The sequence below is a fragment of the Schistocerca nitens genome, chromosome 7 (assembly GCF_023898315.1).
Source record: "Schistocerca nitens isolate TAMUIC-IGC-003100 chromosome 7, iqSchNite1.1, whole genome shotgun sequence".
Classification (NCBI taxonomy): domain Eukaryota; kingdom Metazoa; phylum Arthropoda; class Insecta; order Orthoptera; family Acrididae; genus Schistocerca; species Schistocerca nitens.
Window position 1 is genome coordinate 480,711,499 of NC_064620.1, and position 14,264 is coordinate 480,725,762.

At 40.0% G+C, this 14,264-nt stretch overlaps 1 protein-coding gene across 1 annotated transcript in view; it reads left to right on the forward strand.

Annotated features, from left to right (window-relative positions):
* Positions 1 to 14,264, forward strand: part of LOC126194888 (zinc finger and SCAN domain-containing protein 22-like) — an 820,246-nt gene that overhangs the window by 27,519 nt on the left and 778,463 nt on the right. The window lies entirely within an intron of this gene.

Below are 14,264 nucleotides of genomic sequence, written 5' to 3' on the forward strand. Positions count from 1 at the left end.
ATTATTACTATTTTTACTATCATTATTAACTGTGATAGAAACATCACACAAATCATAAGTACCCAACATATTTCGACAAAAAACGTAAGAATTAGAAGTTACTCTTACGAAGGAACAGAATGAATGTAATAATTAAAAAAGTTAAAAACATTAGACAGTTTAGCCCAGAAACGTATCGCCCAGCGGACTTGTGGTGGAGCAAAAAATCAGAATTAATAATAAGTTAATAGTGTTACAAGTTTAGCCCAGAACTACGTCACGTACAATTCACGTGATTTTTTTTTCAGGTTTATTGTACAGGCTGATGAAGACAGGGCTGTATGCACATAATTGTATTTTGGAACAATTACGTACTCTTCGAACGTCGAGAAATTCTCGGCCGCACGGGATCTTGGTACACCTAGCAACTCTAGTTCCCCGGCTTCAAGCTATTCTCATGGTAAGATTCAATGGAAGGCCATTTAATTTAAAAGCTTCTCCAGTCAAGCAAAGGATATTCGCTTGAAGTCTGCAATGGCAGCGGAATAACGATTCTTCATTGGTCATTCACTCCACGATGCAGAAAGTACACGATGCAACCAAACTCCTGTGCGACACATCCAACGTTACATTCGACTATGATGAGCATTCGACACTAAGAATTTTGTTACAGTGGTAATTCGTTGAGTATGTGTTGAATGTCTGCGAAGATGGAATCTTTTCGCATCTAATATTTTCTAGATGTCGTGTTCGAATAAAACGAACTACGTTCCATACGAATGAAGCATCTTAAGGTTGTATGAATATGTCATTTGTCAGGTATTACTGTAATGTAAAAGGACTAAAAAGGGCCACTCGGATTCACTCTTTGCGGCAGTCATCAGATGGCAATGAGACGCGATGTAAACACACAATATTTCGCAGATGTTGAGCTTGGACATTAAGCACGCGTAAGGTCGGACACCCCGCGGTGTACTAAGTCCAACAGCCGTTAATCACAGGACGCATAAACGACACGGCACAAAACTTGTGAGTTTACTGCGGTCATTCCACATGCAGCACAATCCGCAGGCGAGAGATCGTTTTGAGATTTATAATGTTTGCAGCGTACAACGGGAGCGACTTTACCGAACGGAATTCAGGGTACTTCATTGCACTTCGTTTTATTTTCATCGCGACACATCTAAATACAAACTAGGACTTATTCTAAGCGCAAATTCAATTACGAAAACCTCAACAGTCCTTAGAATGTGCTTTGCTAAGGCAATCAAATACCTTATTAGGCTTTATTAGCAACCACACATTTTTTTGTCTTGAGTCACAGTAATTTTTCTTTTTCATATCTTAAATAGAAATAATGTTCCTTCAAATGACATGTACTTCTCAAAATATGCCTAAATGACCGACGTTGCTGACATGCTAATGCCGTCTTCTGTACCCTATACTTACAGTGCTTCTGCGTAGCACTCCCTGTCTAATTAATAACTTGACAAAATAGAACAGTATACACAGAGTATTTCAAAAAGAATGACCTGATTTTGGATGTTAATAATTACAAGACTGGAACATGTTGGCTAGGAAATGTGCGTTGTTTGAATGGGCAAGGCCTAGGGTTTCAGAAAATTGCAGTTAGTTGTTAGTCAAAGCGTTTTCTCAGTCAGTTCGCAGCCAGTCGGATGTAAGATGACGTCCGATCTACAGAAGGGGTTTTGTGCGCTGAGGTTTGCAAAGAATGAGTCAATGATTTCAGTCCAGCGTACTTTTCGTCGGCGTTTTGGCAGTGATCTGCCTGCAACGAAAAACATTCTTCGTTGTTATCGCCAATCGCAAGAGACAGGAAGCTTGTGCAAACGTAAGAGTCAGGGTCAACCACGTACTTCTGATGGCATGGTGTAAAAAATTCGACAAACGTTTGAGCGTAGTATACGAAAGTCTACTCGCAGCGTAAGCAGAGAGAACTGGGAATGCCCCGTACAACTGTCTGGCTTTGTTAAGTGTCGTTTAGTCTATAAACCATAAAAACTACAATTAGTGCAAGCTCTTCGGGTTGGTGACAAAAGGAAACGGTTTGACTTCAACAATGCTCCGCTAGAAGACATGGGATACTATACGTTTTTACCGCAGTTCATTTTCAGTGATGAAGCAACAGTCCACACTAGTGGTAAAGGAAATAGACATAACGTGCGCAACATGGGGACTCCAGGGACCCTCATGACGCTACTGAGGACGAAAGAAACTCACTTGAAGTGAACGTTTTTCTGCCATTTCTCATAAAAATGTGTTTTTTAGAGGACAACACGTTGATTGGAATGAGCTATCTTGAGATGCTGCAGAAGTGGCTTTTTCCACAGCTTAGGGAGGTCTCTGGCTACTTAATTTTCCAGCAGAGTGGAACTCCACCACACTGGCACAACAGCGTACGTCAGTTTATCAATGACACGCCGCCTCAACGCTGGATAGGGCGTAGGGGACCCCTAGACACTGCCTTGCACTCTTGGCCTCCAACATCGCCAGACATGATCACGTGCGATTTTTTATCGTGGAGTTATTTGTAGGAAAGTGTGTTCATCTTCCCTTTACTCCGTTACATAGAAGAAGTGACGAACAGAATAACAGCCACCATAGCTTCTGTAAAAGCAGAAACGTTGTGTAAAGCTTATGACAAATTAGATATCGTCTAGATGTTATTTGTGCTGCTCCTGGTGGACACGTACAGCAACAAATATGGAATTTAGAAATCAGGTCATTCTTCTTGAATCATCCTGTATTTTACGGACGACAGACGGAAAGAAGATAGCAACCACGTTCTAGTATATGGTTAACCCTGTCATGGGTCGTACTCTTTTTTTAAAATACCTTTTTCTACATTCTTTTCATTCTCGAGGCAGAACGAGCTGTTCAAATAGTTACCCGTGGTGGAGTAAGAATCTTTTGAGCCAAATACTAGGCGAGCTAGTAGTGCGGCAGACGGAGTCCCACTCTGGGATAGATATATACTAAATACATTAACATGTACATATACATATAAATATTTTTGACGGGAGGTTTACGTACAGGGAAAGAAGTTGAAATTCACGGATTCTGTAAAGGAAGGAAAGGTACAAGGTAAGTATTTAGCATCCCATCGACGATTGGGTCATTAGATATGGGGCTAAAGCTCGGGTTTTGGGAGGACTGGAAAGAATTTGCGGTGTCCTTTTTAAGGCAAATATTTCAGAAAATGCCTATGTGGGGAAAACACTGTTCGAATACAGATTCCTGACCGTTGCTCTTGTTTATGGTAATTGCCAACCTCTGTAGATGTTTCAACTTTTTATTGGTTAATTCTCAATTGAAGTATGCTTAAGCTAATATTTTTCCTGAAAATTTAATTAACTCTTCACAACACTGTGTTGCTGCCTGTAAGAAAGTCAGTAAATCAAGATTTACATTTTCAATTTCGGTGATGAATCTATCATCCTAACACCCTGCGCACTTTCTGGATTTCGTGTCAGGGCAGACTTCCTGACGTTCCCAAAGATCACTGTAGACGTACTTGGGTCCTCCGACTTTTCTTGAAAGAATTAGATATTTGTCTGTGCCATGTTCTATGCTGACAACGTAACTACAATGGCGTGGCCTTTTACTGTTATAGCGACATGATTAATAGCGATCTTTTTGTACCTTCTGAAAGCTAATAGTAGCTGTAGCGTCACACCTGTAATGTTTCCGAGCGAATATAATAGCAGGACAACTGTCACATTCACTCCATAAAACAGGTAATATACACTTCAAAGCCATTCGAAAATTATGTGCCTTACAAGCACGTGTCTTAAATACGAAGACTGGCGTTTTATCTTGCTTACCAGTTGTGTAATTTCAGCCACAAAATTTGAGGAGTGAGCACTTTTTGTACTTTAATGCAATATTGGATAACTACAATTACCTTCAATAAAAGTCCGTAATTACAGTATGACGGACATCTCTGCAAATTGCTTCGTCACAGGCGTATTTCAGAAGTTACGCTTAATATTCTCCAAACAAATGATTTTTTGCGTCGTTAATGATCATAATAAACATGGTTTTCTCTAAGATAATTAGGAACTTTTAAAACAAATGTACATTCTCTCTTAGATAAATTTTATTCGAATGCGTCCAGAGAACTGTTCACATATCCTGTGGATGAACATTACGTAAAACAGTGGTCAAAGAAAACCACAAGTGTCCCCCTCAAAATGTTTAATGAAAGCCACATTTATCTACGGAAACTGACTGTTTGCTGGAACATTATTTCTCATAATGAAGGAAAGGGACTGTGTCCATTATTTCACTTTTCTGCTGTCTCTTTACATCGTCATAAAGGTTAGCAAATTGTTCTATTACGTACTTAAAAAGTAGCATAATTCATGAACTTTATAGTAGGTCATAACCTGCGTTTTTCGTTGTCAAGGAGACTAGCTGTACGTCAGTATTTCGTAAATTTTACAAGTTTGTGACGTAGCTTCTGTTGTCACCTATGCAGCGTTTCTGACTACTAAACTAAAAGCTGCAGTTATTAGTGATCGGCACATAAGTTTCTTTAAGGATTATGTATCTCGTTTCATTTCTCTCTCTCTCTCTCTCTCTCTCTCTCTCTGTGTGTGTGTGTGTGGTTCATTCACCGTCTTATCGGGTGAATATTATGACAAGTGAAAATGAAATATGATTAAATGAGTATTTCGTCTTTTTTCTTTAATATTATTGTCATAATAGTGCCAAGTGTCTCTGATAATGTCCCCTAATGAATTACAAACGTGTGACCTTTCGCTAAACGTTGAGCACCTTGAAGATAAATAGATTTGACTTTTACATTGAATCCAGCCGTTGAAATCGGTAGCTCCAAAAAGATTTTAAAAAATTTTGTTATTTAAATGCGCCGTGATGTAAGACTCAGGAACGGTTTTAACCTTCATTGTGGATTGAGTAACTGTGTTACAATAGAAATGTAGAAATATTCACTAAGTGGTACACTATAACTGGTAAATTGTGGTGACGTGCACAGCTCTGTTTATGCTGTCAATAGGGTGTAGAACTTCCATGAAGAGTGACAGATCACAATTCGCCCATATATCGATCGATCGAAAAATCATATATATACAGTTGTATTGTCAAACGTATACGTGTAGGTTTTGTCGGCCATTAATGATAACTAGCGTGAGAGTTTTGTTGAGCGGCATTTTAAAGAACTTTTGACGCAGACTGGCTTGAAAAACCCGTTTGGCAATCATAATGTGTAATGTTCTTGTACGTAAAAATGATGTGAAATACCGAAACTGATTGTACAATGAACTAGCAGTTGTCTCAGTCTACACATTATCGGTTTCATACAGAAACGTAGAAATCTTATCATCCATTAATCGGTTAAAATGTCAGTAGTTACATTCATTTCAGAATGTGAATACTTAACAACATACATACATTCAGGGTTAAGGTTCACTTCTAAGGTACACTTTACAGACTGCGTTAACCTTTTTTAAACTGACATACTAACTTGTATGCAAAACTTCTATGGAGGTTATTGGACAACTATGATGGCCGAAAGTTGCTACAGTCCTCAGGAACTCGTTCAAGTGAAGCTGATGCTTAGTATGCCTTTCAGGAGACCAAACAGTTAAGGTCATTAGTCTACTACTCTAGCCCCCACCCCCATCAACTCCCAAGACAGAAGGGGTGTACCCAAACTGCCTCCTTATAGCGTAAAATCTGTGTGTCAGCGTGAGAAAGTGTTCTAAGTTAAATGAAGCTGTATGGATCCAGAGACCATTTAAAGTCTCGAACATCTGTGATGTACATATACGGACTGAAGCAATGAATGCAATGCCGTTCGATTTTGGGAGAAATAAAAAGGGGGCTGAGAATTGGATTTTTAAATTGAAGAGGGAGGCTTGCTAGAATACCCTGTGCAGTTGTGCTAAGCCCTTGTGCCATGGTGGCGTAGCGGTTACCGCAGTTGCAAAGTGAGCAATAAGTACGGCCTGGTACAAATTTTCATTCGTCGCTTCTAAATGTTTTGTATCAGAGGCAGAACATGAGAACCAGCCCAGTGTTCACGTAGTGAGATGTGGAAAACGACCTAAAAACCACGTTCGGGATGACCGGCTTCCCTACCCCTCGTCGTTAATCCGTCAGACAGTTTCCATCCCGGGTCGGAATACCTTCCCGTTCCGGAAGCGGTCACGTTAACACGCACGACTACCCGGGCGGGTCCTTCATGAGAGTTAAAACTATTACCTACTTCAAAGTTTGCAGAGATGACTTGTTTTTCGTCCCTGATGCCGAGGGAAAACGTTAAAATTTCCCGAGGTTCGTTTGGTTGAATAGAACTGTCCAAGTTGATTAATGCACAAAAGAAGCCTTGAAACATGTAATGTAACACCCACGTAACGCAGTACAAGCCTTAAAACGTGTGCAGTGTGCTCAACGTCTGCGGTCCTCGTGGACCTGTGAGAGGCCGACAGCTGGATGTAAATCCTGCGACGGAACGTCAACGCACGCCGAGCTGATTTCCGTTTCCGACGCGGGCGGAGCGCCAGCTATGGTAATTTAATCGTCGCTTTGGGCCGCAGGGTCAACGGGCAAGGGCCACGGGTCAGGTGCGCCATGCGCGTGCGCCATCTATTTCACTCGCGTATCCCCGCCCCTCACAGGCCAGCGGCCGTTGCACTTGCTTTTTGAAAGCTTCAGCTGCCAGCGCCGGGGACGGGCCCTCGCCGTCGCCTGCCCCGCAAACCTACACTTCGTACGCGTTGCTCTGATACGACGTTTTCATCGCAGAAACAACCACATTCCCTTTCAATTTTTTACTCAAAACAAACATGTGGAAACTGCACTGACAGACCTAATTAGAGAGGGTCGTGAATACTTCTACTCCGTCAAAACTGACCTTGTTGTGGAAAGAAATTTTATTCTCTTTATGCTGGTTTATCTGTGTCCATACCAAAGGCATCTTACTTGCTGGTTAGGAACAAGCGCCTCACCCACTAATGACTATCGCCTCAGTGATCTTGTGGCTGATGTCTTTGGCATGCAATGCTGATCTGTAGGTTAAGAGCTAAGTATCAGGCACACATCACTTTGAATAGCCCTTCAACGTCAACTTCTGCAACTAAATTTGTAGACTACTACCTTAACTGATTTTGCATAATTCTACAAGATAAAACCAAATTTCCATTGATTTTGTGCTTTCTTCATTACATTCCTCGGCCTCTACACTAATTTTATTAATATATTATCCTTTCAGGATACATTTCCGGAATTTCTTGAGGCCCTCTCGTCATACTTGGTAACTTTCCGGAATTTCCTGAGGCTCTCTCGTCATACATGTTAACTTTCGGATAAATCGTCAATAATGTAGATTATTTTACAATTCGGTTCCAAAGACAATTTGTTTTTCTGTTTTGTGAAAAAATATATATCAATGAAATTATTACTTTAGTTGTTCGCTTTGTGAGTAGTTACACATCTTGCTTTTTATTCTCAAACTACTTCAGATCAGAATGTTAACCGAAATCGTCTAGTGGTAAAGAAACCTGGTATTTTAACATTTGGCAGGCTTCATCAAGCCTCGTCGCTAACGTAGTTTACACAACGTGTGCTTCTGTTCAGCTAAGAAATAAAGAAAATTGAAGAAAATCTTCATTATTGAAAAAAACGTATCTGAAGCAGTTGACATTCAGAGACAAAAAATATAGTATATTAATTCAATAATTCTCTTATACTCACTCTTAATAAGACACTGGCTACTAGTACAACTATCACCACATTACTAACGTCAATTACCACATCAATAATCTTAAGAACAGTATTATAGCTACATTAAATTTATATTTCAACCGCATTTCCCCTTTCCCCTTTGACGAACTTGCCTCTTCCAGCACTATATACATTTTATCGTTCCCACTACCAATCAGTTTAACGTATTCGTGGGATACAGCATGAAAATGTTGGGGTCTTTTAAAACGGCCAGCAAGGTAACGATACAGGAAACGTAAATTTTGCTGAAATTTGATTGTGATGCCAATGTTTCGGAATTTTCTGCTTAGTAACACGGAAGTTGGTACTGCAGAGGTACATGTAACGGTGATATAACTATAATAGTGTCTTAAAAAGAATTAGTTTCCAAATGTTACTAAAAACTATATCTGTATCACGGATGCGAAATGCTTGGAATGGCACGAATAGTTCTCACTCCAAAGAAACTTCTCCAAGTGTCGTTAGCACTCTGCAGTTCTGTTCGCTAGTACTCACTCAGTACTTCTCTTACTCACAGCAGTAACTCTGAACTGTTTTACTGCGGTATAGCTAGTCAAAGACACTGAAACCCTGAAACGAGATATTTTATGGAATAATTCAGAAAATTTCTGATACTCCTTCGAGCTAAACCAAGACAATGCACATCACTGCACTGTAGAAATGTCTACGAAAGTATGTTGCGGTTACGCAACTATTTTGACATATTTCTTATTGTTATAAGTTATTCAGGCAACTTTTACCGACACCATCCACGAGCGATCGTCTCTCTTAAAGCTCATTTCCATTAGGTGTCACAAATGAACCAATATTTCTCCATAATATTTTCTTCAGCCATGTCCAACACGATTCTTCCTGCTAACCTGCTAACCATTCGTGAACGATCCAAAGCGAAAAGTCTACACGGTACACACGATCCACCACAAATATGGCGAACAACGACGTTAAGGCAACACGAGATACTAAGTTTGCGTGGAAGTAAAAATTTGAATTAAAGAAAGCTCCCAAACTTCCCACGATTGCCTAAGTAAGTATATCTTTAAGTTTCAGTATGTGTCCTATCAACATATCCTTCCTTTTAACCCATTTGAACCAAAAAGTCTTTCCTCGTGATTGGATTGAGTATCTTTTCATTACTGACCCGATCGACCCACCTAATCTTCATCAGTCTTGTATTTCAACACATTTCAAAATACTCAGCTTCTTCATATCACTTCCGTTTAAGCATCAAACAAAGATATACTATTACAAAAGGCTTTTTAAAAACTTTAATTTACATTCGAAGTTTGTTTTTCGCCACTGCCAGTAACATTTTATATCGCACTTCATTTTGCACTCGTTATTTATTCTGCTTGACAAACAGCAAAATTCGTCAGCTAACTTTAGTGACTCATTTTCTAACCTAATTCCCCGGATCACTTCGTTTAATCTGGCTACTCCCCATCACCGTTATCCTGATTTTACTACAGTCGATCTTATGAAACCTTTTTTAATACTTTTCTTTCCGTTTAATTGACTTCTGGCCCTCTGCTCTCTCTGACACATTTACATTGCCACCAGAAGACCTTAAAGGCATTTATTTATTCCCTATGAACGTTATTTGCATTTCCAAGGAGTAAATAACGATGTAAAAATTATCTTTAACTTTCAGAACCGCGAAACTGTGTTGTCCTATGTTAAATACTACATTAGGTCCTAAATTTCCCCACTTCATAGATCAAATAATGACTTTTTGCTTAGAATCCTTTGTTCAGTGCACTTCAAAGTATTTTGTGCCCCTCTGAAGGCCATAGATCTCGTTTACCTTTCCAATACCACTTTGAATATGTTCTTTTATTGCTGTTTGCTTCCATCAGCAATCGCAACCAATAATGCTGTCGGGGATCTACCATGGGCAATCAGTAGCCCTACAAAGATCGTACTGCTACACAAAAAATTTTTATCGTGACTTAGTGCGTATATTAAAACAGTTGGAAATTACCATAATTTAAGACCTTCGTACACTACAAACTTTCGCTTGTTGAATTCGCAAAAACGTTACAAACATTCCAAATAAATTGTAATCCTTTTTATAAAATGAAAATGTGATGTGTGATACAGGTTATATGTAGTTTCAATTCGTGGTTAGTTCAAATGGTTCAAATGGCTCTGAGCACTATGGGACTTAACATCTATGGTCATCAGTCCCCTAGAACTTAGAACTACTTGAACCTAACTAACCTAAGGACATCACACAACACCCAGCCATCACGAGGCAAAGAAAATCCCTGACCCCGCCGGGAATCGAACCCGGGAATCGTGGTTAGTTCACAGAAAACTGTTAGCCTACGGTTCAGACTAACAGGGGAAGATCCTCTTGCATCTATAGAAGGTTTACTGATTTTTCTCTCGTTTATTATGCGAAAATTATTTTGCCATGCGTAACTTTCTGCTGAAAATTTAAAAAGATTATATCTTGCAAATACCACAATGATGTGATACACTTGAGCAAAATGGAGCATAATAATAATGATAACATATTTTAACACATGAATCTGCCGGCCGGTGTGGCCGTGCGGTTCTAGGCGCTACAGTCTGGAATCGAGCGACTGCTACGGTCGCAGGTTCGAATCCTGCCTCGGGCATGGATGTGTGTGTTGTCCTTAGGTTAGTTAGGTTTAATTAGTTCTAAGTTGTAGGCGACATGACCTCAGAAGTTAAGTCGCATAGTGCTCAGAGCCATTTGAACACATGAATCTCTTTTTATGTCATGAGTGAAGTTTTATTGAAACTGTATCGTGCAAGAACGCCATCAATGCTGTTATTCTCCTAGTAGTGTGCTATTTAATGCTGACCCCCTTACGCTTTTTAGAGCACTTCACATTTTTCAGGCTGCTCACACCATGATTTTCAGAAAACTGTACACATATTTTATCTGATAACTTTCCAACGTAAGAGTTATATGCACTTCCGAATGTTATATAACAGCTACATTGGCCTTCTGAATAAATGCTATATTAGATGAATTTTTCTTGTCTCTGCTGATTTTTAGGTGTTCATTATCTTCTGCTCCACTCCCAACAGATTCCCAAACAAATAAATTCTTGCTTTATTTCGTCCTGTGCACTGTAACCTTTGCATTTTGTGATTTTTTTTCGCAGTCCTAATTTCTCCGTCACGTCCTTAGTTACATTCCTTCTTGTTCAGTTTTTTCTTTTCTTTTTATTTTTTAAAAAATTCCATAATTATTGATGCTACTGATGCGGAAGTGAGATAATCTAGGCTTAGTATTTGTAGAGTTTCTTCTCTTGCACGATCCACCACTTTATTGTGTCACGTTACTCGGTACAGTGAACAGTAATTACTTGTAAAACATAAATATCTAATTAGTGATTTATTGGCACTATTTGTATGACCGCCCTATAAAATGTTGATAGCGATAACGATATGAGACTGCCAAATTTTACTTCTAGAGTAACTGTGGACTCAATCTGTTATGTTGATTGCATTATTTGTGTGGTTCAACATTATAAAAGGAATAGTCATAAAAACACATTGGCACAGCAGAAACTTAGCAGAAGCAAAAATTCTGAGATTATTAATGAGAGGTTCAAATGGCTCTGAGCACTATGGGACTTAACAGCTATGGTCATCAGTCCCCTAGAACTTAGAACTACTTAAACCTAACTAACCTAAGGACAACACACAACACCCAGTCATCACGAGGCAGAGAAAATCCCTGACCCCGCTTAATGAGAGGAATGAGGTGTACCGCAGCTCTTTGGGATTCTCGTATGATGTATTCCACATACCTCAAATATTTCTACTTTCTGTTATTAAGGCAGAGACGGAAAATAAACAGACACTGGAAACTATTTGTAGCCTACAAGCCACCGTACGACGTACAACGGAGACTACAAACATTTTTGCTCTCGGAACAATGACTGTCAACGTTTGTCGAATTTTTCAAACTTTAACGTTGCAAGGGGTAACACTACTGGAGCGTAGAGTAGCATAATTTGAAGGGGAAATGTTTTTTCGCTTTGTACAACACACTTCTTGCAGCGTATTCTGTTGGGATTTAACATTTCATTGACTGCCTCGCACTTACTAAGCAATACCTTCACGCTCAACTGTTTTTTGAATCTTTTTCTGTCTTTTCCATTAGTTCATCTCGGTGAAAGTTCTAGACCGACAATCAGCGCTAAAGATTTGGTCAGACGGAAGTTCCATAAGCGACGTCCTTCGTAAGTGAATTAAAGTTTGCTAAAATTCTTCCGATAAATCTCAGTCTGCCACCTGCCGTCTTCACTATTAGAATATGCAGTAGATCTAATTTACATCACTCTGGTCAGAGATTCCTAGATACATGAAGTCTGTCATTAACAGGCTGATCGGTGGCCGTGTTGTGAAACAACGGGAGGTTTCGTCTAGTTATGCACATTATATGGCATTTACTGGCGTTTTACAGTTAGCTGCCAGTCCTTGTGCTGACCTTTCATCATCTGTAACTTACTCTGCATTTCGAACAAATTTTCTAATGACGACTCCTCCGAGAACACAATCGTCACCGCAGATAGATTGTCGTTAAGTGGGAAGATCTAGGCTGAGAGGCTGCTCTCGATATTGAAAGCTATTCAGTGCTGTTTCACCTCCATCTCCGAAGACATCTTCAGGGATGAATCAACGTTTATTCCTGGCGATGTTTGCCACAGAGTGGAACGAAACGTCATAGGGTTATTTCATACATCGTCAGTACAAAAGTTTAGAGACTTTTATTCCTGGCGTGTAAGCGACGTCAGCGCAATAGCTAAGGCAGCAGCTTCAACAATAGAGGTGTATTCGAGCAGTCAGTTGTGGGCAGGCATTTTAAGTAGTGACCTTTCGACTGTAGTGTGTCAGTGTTGTTTGTGCCACATATCGCAATGAAAGACATCTCTAAATCAAGTGTTCAAGACATTCTCCAAAGTGGTCTAAGGAACAGAAAACTGTGCACAAAGTTTGTCCCGCACACCTTGACTCCACAAAAAAAGGACGGTAGACGCCTGCAGCAATTTGATTGAAACGCAAAACTATTTTCTGGAAAAAAACATCACGAGTGACGGAATTTGTGGTAATCAATACGAACTACCAAAAAACGACAGCGTGCAGAGATTCACATGAAAGTTCTGCGCTTTGACGACATAGCGGACATTCAACCCAATGTGACACACGAACTGAACAACATCCTACAGAAGAATTTTTCTGACAGTTCCATATGGTTGCACGAACGTTTGGTGCGCATTGTACTCAAGTCGTGGAAGACTGTATTGAACATCTTAAGCATTAAAACCACCATCTTAACCTTTGTCTACTTTTTATTAATCCAGTCTCGAAGCTTATTTAACTGACGCGTTGTGTCCTTTCAAGGGCATAATCTATATTCCCTCTTGAAACTGAAACGCACACCTCAGAACTATCGCTTAATTCCTACCATGAGAGCATTCAGAGTCGACATTGGTATTATAGCTCAGACAGTGACACTGAAATATATGATTTTATTTATTTTTTTGGATCATCAGTATCCTGACTGGTTTTATGCACCACGTCACGAACTCCTGTCCTGTGCCAACCTTTTCATCTCAGAGTAGCACTTGCAACCCATGTCCTCAGTTATTTCGTAGATGTATTCCAATTTCTGCCCTTCTCTTGAGTTTTTACCCTCGACAGCTCGCTCTAATATCATAGGAGTTATTCCTTGACGTCTTAACACATGTCCTATCATCCTGTCCTTTCCTCTTGTCAGTGTTTTCCACGTATTTCATTCCTCGCCTATTCTGCGGAGAACCTCCTCATTGCTTACCTTAATGGTCCACCTAATGTTCAACATTCTTCTGTAGCACTACATCTCAAATGCTTCGATTAAGTTCTGTTCCGATTTCCCCACAGTCCATTTTCCTCTACCATACTGTCCTGTGCTAAAGACGTAGATACTCAAAAACTTCTTCCTCAAGTTAAGACGTATGTTTGTTACTCGTATACTTCTCTTGGCCAGGAAGCCCACTTCGTCAGTTATAGTCTGTTTCTTACTTCCCTCTTGCTCCGTCGGTCATGGGTTACTTTGCTGCCACGTGGGATTAGCCGAGCGGTCTAAGGCGCTGCAGTCATGGACTGTGCGGCTGGTCCCGGCGGAGGTTCGTGTCCTCCCTCGGGCATGGGTGTGTGTGTTTGTCCTTAGGTGACTTAGGTTATGTAGTGTGTACGCTTAGCGACTGATGACCTTAGCAGTTAAGTCCCATAAGATTTCACATACATTTGAACATTTCTGGTTACTCTGCTGCCAAGGAAACAGAATTCATTTACTTCATCTGCTTCGTGATTACCAGTTTCTCAGTTTTCTCATTTCTGATTCTTCTAATTACCTTCGTCGCTCTTCGATTTACTTTCAGTCCATATTCTGTACACATCAGATTCACTTTCACTGACGGTAGCAAGGTGATCAGCGAATCTTATCATTGATAGCCTTTCACCTTCAATTTTAATCCTACTTTTGAACCATT